The sequence below is a fragment of the Triturus cristatus genome, chromosome 12 (assembly GCF_964204655.1).
Source record: "Triturus cristatus chromosome 12, aTriCri1.1, whole genome shotgun sequence".
Lineage (NCBI taxonomy): Eukaryota > Metazoa > Chordata > Amphibia > Caudata > Salamandridae > Triturus > Triturus cristatus.
Window position 1 is genome coordinate 589,099,168 of NC_140595.1, and position 12,056 is coordinate 589,111,223.

The window sequence follows — 12,056 nt, forward strand, 5'->3', positions numbered from 1 at the left end:
CTTGTAACCGTTGTTGTCTTTCCTGGGAAAGGAAGGCTTTGTTCTGAATGGCGTTCAACCTGGCACCCAGAAATGTCATTATCTGGTTTGGAAGACTGAAGATTTTTGGTAATTTATGGAGAGACCCAACTTGCGAAACAGGGTTAGACAATCGTCTGTTGCAGCTTCCACTAAACGAGTAGGATGGTGCCCTCAGCAGCCAATCGTCTAGGTATGGGAATACCTGATGACCTTTGCTCCGCAAGGCTACTGTCACCGGAGCAAAACATTTTGTGAAAGTCCGTGGAGCAATTTGAGGCCAAATGGAAGGACTCGGAATTGATAGTGGGTACCAGCCACTGTGAACCATAGGAACTTTCTGTGCTTTGGATGAATAGGGACATGAAAATATGCATCTTCGGGATCCAATGAAGTCGCCGCTGTTGAGGCGTCGTAGGATGTCTGAAAGTGTGACCGTCCTGAATGTTTGACTTTTTAAGAATTTGTTTAATTTCCTGAGGTCTAAGATAGGCCTCCACTCCCCCGATTTTTGCGAATGAGAAAGAAGCGGGAGTAGAAAGAAACCTGTCCTTCTCTGAGGAAAAGGGAACTTTTCTATTGCTCCTTTCTGAAGCATGATCCTTGCTTCCTTTTTGAGTAAGTGAAGACGAGGGGGGTGCGATCCCATGGGAGGGGTGTTGGGAGCTAGTTGAGTAAATTCCAAAGTGTGTCAATAAGAGATGAGATTTAGGGACCCACTTTTCTGATGTGATGTTGTGCCACTGGTGGATATGCTTGGAGATTGTCGCACCGTTTGGGGGAAAATGAAAAGTAACTGGTACCCTGTCATAATCACTGCTTGCGACCTGAGTCTGGAGCCTTGTCTAGAGAAACCAGGCGTTGTCGGTTGGCGGTAGGATTGTTGCTGGTATCTTTGGCGATATTGCGGCTGGGAGGACTGATAAGTCTGGGAACACTGGTAATTTCCCCTGTATCCTGAGAAGCCCCGGCCTTGAGCTCCTCGACAGGGCACCTTGCGGTACTGAAGGATACAGCTACTGCTTTGGCAGTAGCTGTATCCTTTTTTATTGCGGTAACCGCTTCATCAATGTGACTGCCAAATAGGCTATCGCCATCGTAGGCCATATCCAAAATGTTTGACTGCACTTCTGGTCCGATGTCGACCATCTTTGTCCGTTTGAGATGTGATGGGAATAGACGGATTCTTCAATAGTCTCTGGGCTGCGTGTGCTATCACAGAGTCAGGCTTGGGGTGACCCGTGAGACACGCACGAGAGTCTTCTGGGGCTCTATGTTTTGTCAAGTCTCTGTAGCACAGGAACCACCGAGGCTGACGTCTTCATAACATTAACCCCCCTCTTGCCAAATGTCATCAATTATAGGTATTGACCTGTCTTTCTCGATTGCTCTTTAAAATCGTACAGAAAAAAGTCCGACTGTTGTACAATTGTTGGCAAGTGAAATCTATTAGTGGCTCTGTCCATAATATTGTGGAAACCTCCAATATCCTCCGGAGGAGAGTCTGAAGGACAATGAGGTGGTGGGGATGGTGTTGGTGCTATGTAATCATCCCACTTGTCAGTGGGCGGAGGAGGATCATGGATTTCTCACTCCTCTGACTCTTCTTCAGAGGTGGTAGGATCCTCCCTGAAAGGCAGAGGAATTATGGGACCCGGTGATAACCCAGGTGTGGCAGGAGGTGGTGGTAGCGGTGTTTGAGGAGCTACTGGCAGAGGCGGGGGCACTGTAACATTGTCCTCTTGAGGAGGAAACCTCCTTTTGTAATCTGCTAGTATATTTAGAAGGTCCAGTATTAATGCTGGAGGAAATTGAGCAGGTTGTTGTCTAGGCTGCTCAAAGTATTTGTACTGTTGATACTGAGCATGAGGGGTTGGATAGTGCTGATAATACTGTTCCTCATCGTCCTAGTCCTCTTCTTTGTACTTGACGTTGAGCTCAGAAGGGCTATGTGCCGTTCAAAAATTGGCCTTCATCTTCATCAGTATCATCCACATCTAAAAGATGGCTGGGAGGTAGCGGTGAAATCTTTGGTGTTCTAAATTTTATCTTTGCGGATTGCAGGAATGGAGTCGAAGGACCTGCATAAAAAATTGGAATTTTTGTTGTCGGTGCCGTCATTGACGGTGAAACTTTTGTCGTTGACGGAGACGTTGTAGACGGTAGCACAGTCGTAGACCGTGGTATTGCCGTAGACTAAACAGGCGTCGTCGGCGATGGTGTCATCGTCGACGATGATGTCGTCGTCGAGGTCTTTGTCGACGACGATGATTTTGTTGTCGGTCTCATTGACGACGAGCTCTTCGTCTGTGGTGCTCTCGTCGACGATGGAGTCGTCAACGATAGAGGCAACGTCGACGGTATAGAACCTTTGATACTCGCCGTAGATGTAGTTAACGCCGTCAACGGTCTCGATGACGATAGAGTCACTGTAGTCGTTGTTGAAGAAGTAATAGGCGTCGACGGTGAACTTGACGCCGAAGAGGAATTTTGTCTGACTTTACCTCTGTAATGGCTTGACGACTCTGGTTTTCTTTTTCATGTTCCTGAAGACTGAGGGGATCCAATCTCTGAGGAGACCTTAGGCTGTTTTTCCTGCTTGAGAGATTCCTTGGTCAGATGAGAGACTTTAGAATGTTTCTTTCTCTCTTCAGGCTGACCCTCAGGCGACCTAGGCCTCTTGTGTGACTTGGAGGATGTGTCGCTATCCACATCAGATGAAGCACTCTGCTTCTTTTTAAGCCACAATAAAAGTCTTCCTTCTCTATCTCTCAAGGTTTTGGTTGAGAAAGATCGGCATATTTTACATTGTCTTGTCTAATGGTTGGGATGGAGACAATAAATGCAATCTTTGGGGGATCATCCACATGCACTCTCTTCTTTCCACAGGATTTACAAGCTCTAAATAATCCTTTTTTATCAGACATTCCTCTTAAAGGTTTAAGATATAAACTTATATGAAAAAAGCTGAAGAACTGAGCAGAGCTCAGGGAAACTCCCTTACACAACGAAGTACGGTGAAAATCTGAGGGATTCAGCCTCTCTTGGGAAGGTTCTAGAGGGTGCTGGCTGCTGATTGGTTGTGTTTTTAGTTTGGTCCTTTTTGTAAAAGGAGGCTAATAGGCTATAGAGTACATGGTTACCACCATGATAGCCTATGGAATGTAATATTTACTATCTACTACTTTGTTATATGTACCGTGCTACTCCCACTACGACGACGGGGAATGATTTGCTTCATAATGGGTTTCCTCCTTACACCATTAGCGCTATCTAGAGGTGTGGCCTACTACTTTGCTCTGTGGGGAAGAAGCTCTATGAAGGATGGTTCTTTTTTTGAAAGGGGAAGGACCCTATGTGAGAAATGTTGTGGGTGAATGAGTAGTGCAGAGTCTGGAAAAGAGGAATAAAAACACCCCAACCTTGTGGTGGACTAATAACCAATGAATACTGTGTACTCGGAGGGTTAAACACAAAAAATGTATGGGGACATTTTTAACCCAATCTTGATGCAGAGGTCAGCAGGTTTCTGCCTTTTTAAAACCCTACGAGGAGGTGAAAGGCATTTATCAGGTCCAAAAACTGGCATAGTCACTTTGCTCTAGATTAATAGTGTTATATTTAGTATGGTTAAAAAGAGCACAACCAGCAATTTTTTTTAAACTTTAAGGGTCTCCACCGTTGTTTCCATCATTCAGAGGTCAGGTGTTTTGCCTCGAGTCGAGTCGCTCAGGTGGGACTATTACATAGTATCAGACTAACGCTCTGGTAGCCTTAGTTTTGCCAATATTTGTCCAGGCTTCTAAGGAAATGAAGGGAAAAGATAGGACAATGTAGCCAAATAGGCTGCAGTTATTTAAGGAAGGAATACGGGCACTGCACCTTTAACGAAATCCGACTCTCCAGAATCCCAACTGGCTCTCTCAGTGGAAGTGGCTCCAGTTCTTTTTTTAACTGTGACAAAAGGTACTACTACAGAAGCCATCAGCTTCCTTTATTCCTTCCACTCACCGGGTAGGAGAGTGGGTTGCTTATGATTTCAATGGAGATAACTCTGCAGGAGCACTAGGATTACAGGTAAGCAACAATTAATTCTCCTTCAGCGGCTCTCCACTGATAATCCTTAATACTGAACAGAATAACAAGCTCATCTCTACTACATGTGGTGGAAGGGGAAAAAGAAAAAAAATGAACTACTAAAAGCAGTTTCTTAAGGAGACCTGCCCTAATTGTGCATCTGTACTGAGTTTGAATTAGGACAGTAATGTCATACTGATATGCACCAAACTCCAGTTTACTGCCTTACAAAGCTCCAAAATGGGAATATTCCTCAAAGCAGCAACAGCAGCTTCACCAGTAGTAGGGTGAAAATTTGGTCTATCAGCCATAATTTCCTATAGCATAATTAAATGTAAGCAACTATCTATCTGCAGAGAGACTCCTTTGAAGTAGCTAGTCCTGTGCTTAGGGCGTATAGTTGGCAAACAAGGCTTTACTTTTTCTTATGTTTTTTGTTTTTTGCAAATAAAATGTATGCACTCACCTTCATATATAATATAAGAGAGGATAAGAAATGTACCTAAAGTAGCTAAAGAAGTATTCTGAATTGCCAAGTAACTCCAAAATCCGCAATCTCAGGGACCATCTCCATGGCTTCCAAAGATGTTTTGTAACTGACTAGACAACTTTCTGGGAATTAAATCACTAATATACATAAGGATACATTTAGAGAACACACAGAGATGCAACACTAAAGAATGCATAGAATACACAGTAAGTGAATTCAGTCCAAATTTTTCATTGATATATAGTATGTTCTTTTAATGTCGCAAGATGATCATGCACAGCAGCAGCAATACAGCCAACACGTTTCGCCGGCATAGGGCTTCCTCAGGGCTGCAAAAGGCAACATATACAAACTAAGATGTTCTATTAAGGACATTCCATAGAAAATGATAAATACATCAAAGAATGTCTAATAATACCATGTGAAATAAATATTTAAACAAAGTTGCCAAACAAGGATTAATTGTCATCTCATTATTGTCAAACAATAATAGATCCAAGTCTACTGTTAATAACAGCAGAAAGAAAGATAAACCGAAAAAGGCCCAAATGAAAAAAATATTTTTTGAGAAAAAGAAATAATAAACACCAAGTGAATTCTTAAGAGATTCAGAAAAAGCCTGATGTTTAAACCAAGAATAAAAGAAGATTAATTTCCAAAAGGGGTTCTTAATAGACTCAAACTTTAAAAGCATCTCACCACACCTGCACAATGCCTGACGAACTTAAAGTACAGTCAAACTACGGTGTAAATCCATTAAACCTAAAAAAAGACAAGACCGCGCTGAAACCTCACCAATAATAGAAATAGTCAATTTTTGCTCAGATCACTGACGTACCACGATCACTACTTAATTCACTAAAAAAATATATAAGTGATAATACACATATATCAATGATATGACCTTACTTTCATGAACAAAAACACCAACTTGTCATGATAGAAAGTGATTCAGCAATACCTTCGCAATCGTACGGCAATCCTTCTTCAATCCCCAATGTTACATAAGAAGGATTCTTCAATTAATCCCATACTTGAAGTGAGTGTTTTCACAAAAACTGCAATAAAGAAACTGACAATTACTGTGAGAAGTTGGCCTGATATATGATGTCACTAATTCTAGTGTACACCTTGTATCAGTCCAAACAACCCTTATAGTGATTGGTTGTAAAGTCAACCTTATAGACCAGCTATCCTAGTGGTAGCATGGACAAGAGCAGTCTTAGGCTAAACTCTGTATGGCATGTGAAGCCAGCTGTTATACCATATGTAATCCCTTGAATACCAAATGAAAGGACACCACAACAGATATATATAAAAATAGAATGTATTTATTCTAGTCAAACCCTCAGCACTCTTTGTGAGATTCGAGGTAAGTGCAACACAGTCTTATTTAAGCATACATTAAGTCACACAGGTAAGTAATACAGTTAGGCCCTAGGGGCCACGCAAACCATATACTAAGTAAGTGGTATAAGAACCACTGTCACGAACACAGGATAGGCCTAGGGAATCGCGGGGGCTACACTATACTACCAAAGGTTAGGAAGTGGGAGGCCCACGGGATTCAGGTGCAGAGTGGAAACACTCACGCGTAATGCGTAAAAGTCGATAGAAATAGTAGTTATTAGAAATTAACAGTTTTAGGACACTTCTGGAATAGCTAGGAGTTCGAGACTTGGAAACTAAACCCTAGGATAGTCAATACCCTTGTGAGCACCGGAGTACTCAAGTTACCTAGCCCACGGGCTACGGGTGCATAGGTGTGAACTTGCATCGGGTTTCGTCGTTGACACCTATGGATGCCTGAAGGAAAGTTGCCGACAGGCAGTCAGTGAAGAGTGTCCGGTGGATCCCAAGGATGGAATCAAGAAGGAAGGATATCTGCAAGCAGAAGGGACAGAGTCTAGGTCACCAGCCAGGAGCCGGGAAGGAACCAGGCGATGTCGTGCAGATGCAGGTGAAGAGGTGAAGCTTGTCGCAGCAGCCACGGGTACCAGGAGGCGTCGAGGACGACCAGGATCAGGAGGCGAGCTGTCCCACGAAGGCTCTTGCTGTCGGCGGCGTCGATGTCGAGTTAGGACCCAACAAGCCTTGGCAAGCGGAACCCACGCAGAATGGAGGACTTGCTTCTGGTGCAGACCAGGAAGGTCTGGGGTGCTTCTCTTTCACAGAGGAGCGAGTGCCAGTCTGGAGGAGCCGGACCAGCAAGATGAAATCAAAGGTTCGTCGTCGCAGAGGTCACTAGCCAATGGGCCAGCAACCGGACAACACGTCGAGCAACTCAGGTGCAGAAGGGCCCCACGCAGAACACGTGAAGTGTGGGGAGCTGATCTTCTTTGCAGATGGTGCTCGGGATGGGGGCTTCTCAATTCCCCAAGCACAGCCTCGAGGAAGCCTCAGAAGTCGCGCTAGTCAGTTACTAGCCACTTTTCCCAAGTCGCCGGTCCCACGTCCCTCGTCGCCTCCACGGGTCTCAGCTTCGCTGTAGAGGTGGATCTGGTTCAGAGGTGTCTGGAAGTCTCGGCGCTGGTCAGTCTCTGCAGTCGTCCCTCGTAGGATCAGTCGCAAAGCAAGCAGCGGTCGCTGGATGGTGCCTGGTTGCCCAGGGTGGTCACTCCTTGGCCACAAGGGAGATTCTTCAGTCTTCTTCCTGAGGTTGAATGTCGAAGGTCCAGAGTTTCTGTTCAAGTTGCAGATTCAGGATAATCTAATTTCTGCAGGGCTCAGCTACCTACTGATATTCTGGGCTAGTGGGCTGGGCTACCTGCAAGGTCCCTCCTATGGGTGGGACCAGGAAGGGCAATGGTTACACCCCCTTTCCTTTGTCCAGTTTCGCGCCAGAGCTGGGGCTGGAGTGCCCCTGCACCGGTTTGAACTGGACTATGCATGGAGCACCTTGTGTGCCCCAGGCATGTCTCATTCCTTTCAGCCCTCCCTGCCCCAATACACTAAAGTCTGTCTGGGGAGGTGCTAGCACCTCCCCAAGCAGGAAACCTATTGTCCAGGCCTCCCTGGCTGGGAGGGCTCCCAGCTGCAGTAGGTCAGACTCGTGTCTGTGGCAGCAGCATCCATTTTGTGATGCTGAGGCTTTGGTCAGAGTTAAACAGCAAAGTAGGATTTTAACATGTCTCTCCCTCTAGAAGGCGGGAATAATATCCTCATCACCAGAAATGGTATGGGGGTATTATTCCAAATTGTTAGACACCTTACACGACATGTTTTGATAAAGCCAAACCATAGTTACCATAACCGTTTAAGATTATAAGGCCCTTTAAGAGTATATGGTAGGCTATATCATAGAACAGCTATAAGGACATGGTTCCGAAAGCTGCAGACAGGCTCAGCTCATGCTAGAGCACCATCTCACATGTTACCAAGCACTCTGCCTCCAGGATTGTTAAGGCCTGCCATAAGAGTGGCTGATAGGTACACATGTGTCTATATATAAGGTAGGTATAGGAATACTACACCTAAGCAAGGGGTGATTACACGACCTTGCCCCAGCTGAGTGATCAGCCAGTTGTGTCATAATGGAAGGCCAGGCCAGGGGTGGCATAATACATGCTGCAGCCCCTGGGAGGCCTAGGGTACACCTATGCCCTGGGTACCTAGGGTACACTGTACAGGGTCCAATAAGGTGATCCTTACCAATTGGGTATGTACCTAGGGTACATGGAGTCCATTTTAAAGAGAGAGCAGACAGCCTGAGACCCTGAATGGCAGGATCTCAGGCCAACTAAGTCGAAAAACCAGCTAGACACTAGGCAAAAAGTTGGGGGTAACCATAGTCAGATATCCACCTTCCTACAATTACCTCCAGTGTGCGTTGTATATACGGAATTGACTAAAGGTATTTTGCCGTATTGTCCACCTTCATTTACCTTAAAATGTATATAATCCTCAAATAGTATTTTAGATCCAAATTTAAATACCTCTCATGTTCACTACAATAGGTGAAACTCCAAAGCCCTGTGAAAAAAAAGATAATTTGCTCTTCATTGGTTCATTCTGTTTTATCATCAAACCAGCGTATATCTTAACATTGTCAGTTACATCTATATGTCCCTTGAATCAACACCCGATTCTTGAATAACATCCATATCTCATCTAATACCTAAACGTAAACAATTACGTGGTTTAGCACACGTATTGCGATGGATTTTAATAAAATATGACATCGACAACATCACGTCCATATAAACCAAAATTGAACGCAACACATCGCAAGTTCATATGGCAAAGACCAAAATATACGAATTGTTTAACACGGTACTGACAGCATCATGCAAAAAATGCTTAAACAGATAATGAACCAGACAAATAGCTATTTCTTTAAAAGAAACCACACAATAGCATTAACGCCAACCAAACGAAAAAAGCGTGCTGCCTACGTATTTAAGTATTTTAAAAAAATATACCAACAAGAGGAATACGATAATCCTGCCGAATCACTTCTCCTACATTACAGCCGAACATTAATCTCCAAATCTACTTACTTCAAAGTTACTTCATCATTGGCCCCCGTAAGACGCCGAGTCCGTCGACCCGCCGCTGGCCTTCAAACATGTAGCGGAAACGGGTCACAATCCACATGACTCGTTATAAAGCAATCTGATTGGATATCCATCCTCACTTCCTCCGCTCACGTGATACACTTCAGAAAGACTAGTGCGTATCTTAACTAGTCTGATATAAATTACGAACTCAATATTTTTCAACAAAAACTTTATAAATCAAATATAACCGTAGCTTTAAGCACAATGTTCTGTATAAAACTTTACGTTCAGAAATAATGACATCAAAATTGCTCCTATTTTTTAGAATATGTGTGCGCAGAACTCACCACATATTTCATGAGCAATGCATATAATATTGATGGTAAGATATTAACCATCGTATCATCACAAAGGTATAATTTGACCAAAACTACATAAAATAAACTAAAACAGGTCAACAATAACGCGTATGTATATATGCCACGGACCTTACTAATTTATATGGAAAATGCGACAAAGATGAGTCGCCCAACCAATATATCGGATATATTTTAAAAGCCATTATGATGTGAGAGAAAAAGAAAACAAAATAAGAAATAATGTCACCTTGAGTGAAGACAGATCAAAAAGACAATTCATTACTGAAAGTACTTCTAAAACAGACATATTACAGGTAAATAAGAATCAACATGTAACATATCCTTATATGGATTTAACCTACACACTGATCAAAGCAACAATTAACAGTAATCCATATACATTATCACTGTATATAGATACGGGTTTACCCCTATTTTTTGGACCATTAGTCAAACTTATATTTCCTAACACATAGCGCGGTCCTAACAATTCATAATATTGATATATTGAAACATATAAAAATCCATCATCCACATTTAGGGAATGTAACAGAGAGAATAATAAGCGAAGCAAAAGAGAGGTAATGGAGGCCACCTCCAATTATTATATATACTCAATAGATGCAGGTTGAGTTTTTTCCTTATGGCACCTAATGTCAACATTATTTTGTGTTTGTTTAATATACATTGAACTCAAAAAACAACTAAATTCGAAATATAATATCAATCCACAAGACCCTACATACAGATTGTATATTTTAAAGAGAGAAAAGTATGTCAATAGTTCTCCAGAACAATAATATCATCATGCATATCTTACAGCAGGTAATGTAAAGAAAGGTCAGGAATACTCATTACAATAGATAATGCATCTCATTATCAGAGTTCAAACCAGATATGACAGCTCTTAATTTGCATTTCCAGAACGCCTCCAGTTGTCTAAGACGCAACTCCCTATTTCCTCCTCGTCTATCAGAAAGAACTTGATCAATTGCGTGAAATTTAAATTTAGATTTATGTATGTCAGACTCACAGAAATGGGCCCCGTATCTATATACAGTGAGAATGTATATGGATTATTGTTAATGGGTGCTTTGAGCAGTGTGTAGGTTAAATCCATATAAGGATATGTTACATGTTGATTCTTATTTACCTGTAATATGTCTGTTTTAGAAGTACTTTCAGTAATGAATTGTCTTTTTGATCTGTCTTCACTCAAGGTGACATTATTTCTGATTTTCTTTTCTTCTTCTTTCACATCAAAATGGCTTTTAAAATATAGCCGATATATTGGTTGCGCGACTCATCTTTGTCACATTTTCCATATAAATTAGTAAGGTTCATGGCATATATACATACGCGTTATTCTTGACATGTTTTAGTTTATTTTATGTAGTTTTGGTCAAATTATGTATTAGATAAGATCTGGATGTTATTTAAGAATCGGGTGTTGATTGAAGGGACATATAGATGTAACTGACAATGTTAAGATATACGCTGGTTTGATGATATAACAGAATGAATCAATGAAGAGCAAATTATCTTTTCTTTCACAGCGCTTTGGAGTTTCACCTATCGTAGTGAACATGAGAGATTTGGATCCTAAATACTATTTGAGGATTATATACATTTTAAGGTAAATGAAGGTGGACAATACAGCAAAATACCTTTAGTCAATTCCGTATATACAACGCACACTGGAGGTAATTGTCAGTTTCTTTATTGCAGTTTTTGTGAAAACACTCACTTCAAGTATGGGATTAATTTAAGAATCCTTCTTATGTAACATTGGGGATTGAAGAAGGATTGCCGTACGATTGCGAAGGTATTGCTGAATCACTTTCTATCCTGACGAGTTGGTGTTTTTGTTCATGAAAGTAAGGTCATATCATTGATATGATATGTGTATTATCACTTATATATTTTTTTAGTGAATCAAGTAGTGATCGTGGTACGTCCGTGATCTGAGCAAGAATGGACTATTTCTATTATTGGTGAGGTTTCAGCGTGGTCTTATCTTCTTTTGGGGTTTATGGATTTACACCGTAGTTTGTCAGTGTGATGAGATGCTTTTAAACGTTTGAGTCTATTAAGAACCCCTTTTGGAAATTATTCTTCTTTTGCTCATGGTTTAAACATCGGGGTTTTTTTTTTAATCTCTTAAGAATTCACGTGGTGTTTCGAATTTCTTTTTCTCCTTTTTAAAAAAAAATGTTTTTTTCATTTGGGCCTTTTTCGGTTTATATTTCTTACTGCTGTTATTAACAGTAGACTTGGATCCATTATTGTTTGACAATAATGAGATGACAATTAATCCTTGTTTGGCTACTTTGTTTAAATATTTATTTCACATGGTATTGTTAGACATTCTTTGATGTATTTATCATTTTCTATGGAATCTCCTTAATAGAACATCTTAGTTTGTATATGTTGCCTTTTGCAGACCTGAGGAAGCCCTATGCGGGCGAAACGTGTTGGCTGTATTGCTACTGCTGTGCATGATCATCTTGCGACATTAAAAGAAAATACTATATATCAATGAAAAATTTGGACTGAATCTCTTACTGTGTATTCTATGCATTCTTTAGTGTTGCCTCTCTGTGTGTTCTCTAA

The 12,056-nt window shown here is 41.6% G+C and overlaps 1 protein-coding gene and 1 long non-coding RNA gene across 2 annotated transcripts in view; one reads left to right on the forward strand and one right to left on the reverse strand.

Moving 5' to 3' along the window:
- The window catches only part of PMFBP1 (polyamine modulated factor 1 binding protein 1), a 2,019,859-nt gene that overhangs the window by 1,054,333 nt on the left and 953,470 nt on the right, over nucleotides 1-12,056 (reverse strand). The gene's annotated exons all lie outside the window — the stretch shown is intronic.
- LOC146776334 (uncharacterized) lies at nucleotides 11,003-11,408 on the forward strand. Its single transcript, XR_014971936.1, has 3 exons — nucleotides 11,003-11,079; nucleotides 11,172-11,268; nucleotides 11,375-11,408. It is a non-coding gene; the product is annotated as an uncharacterized LOC146776334 (long non-coding RNA).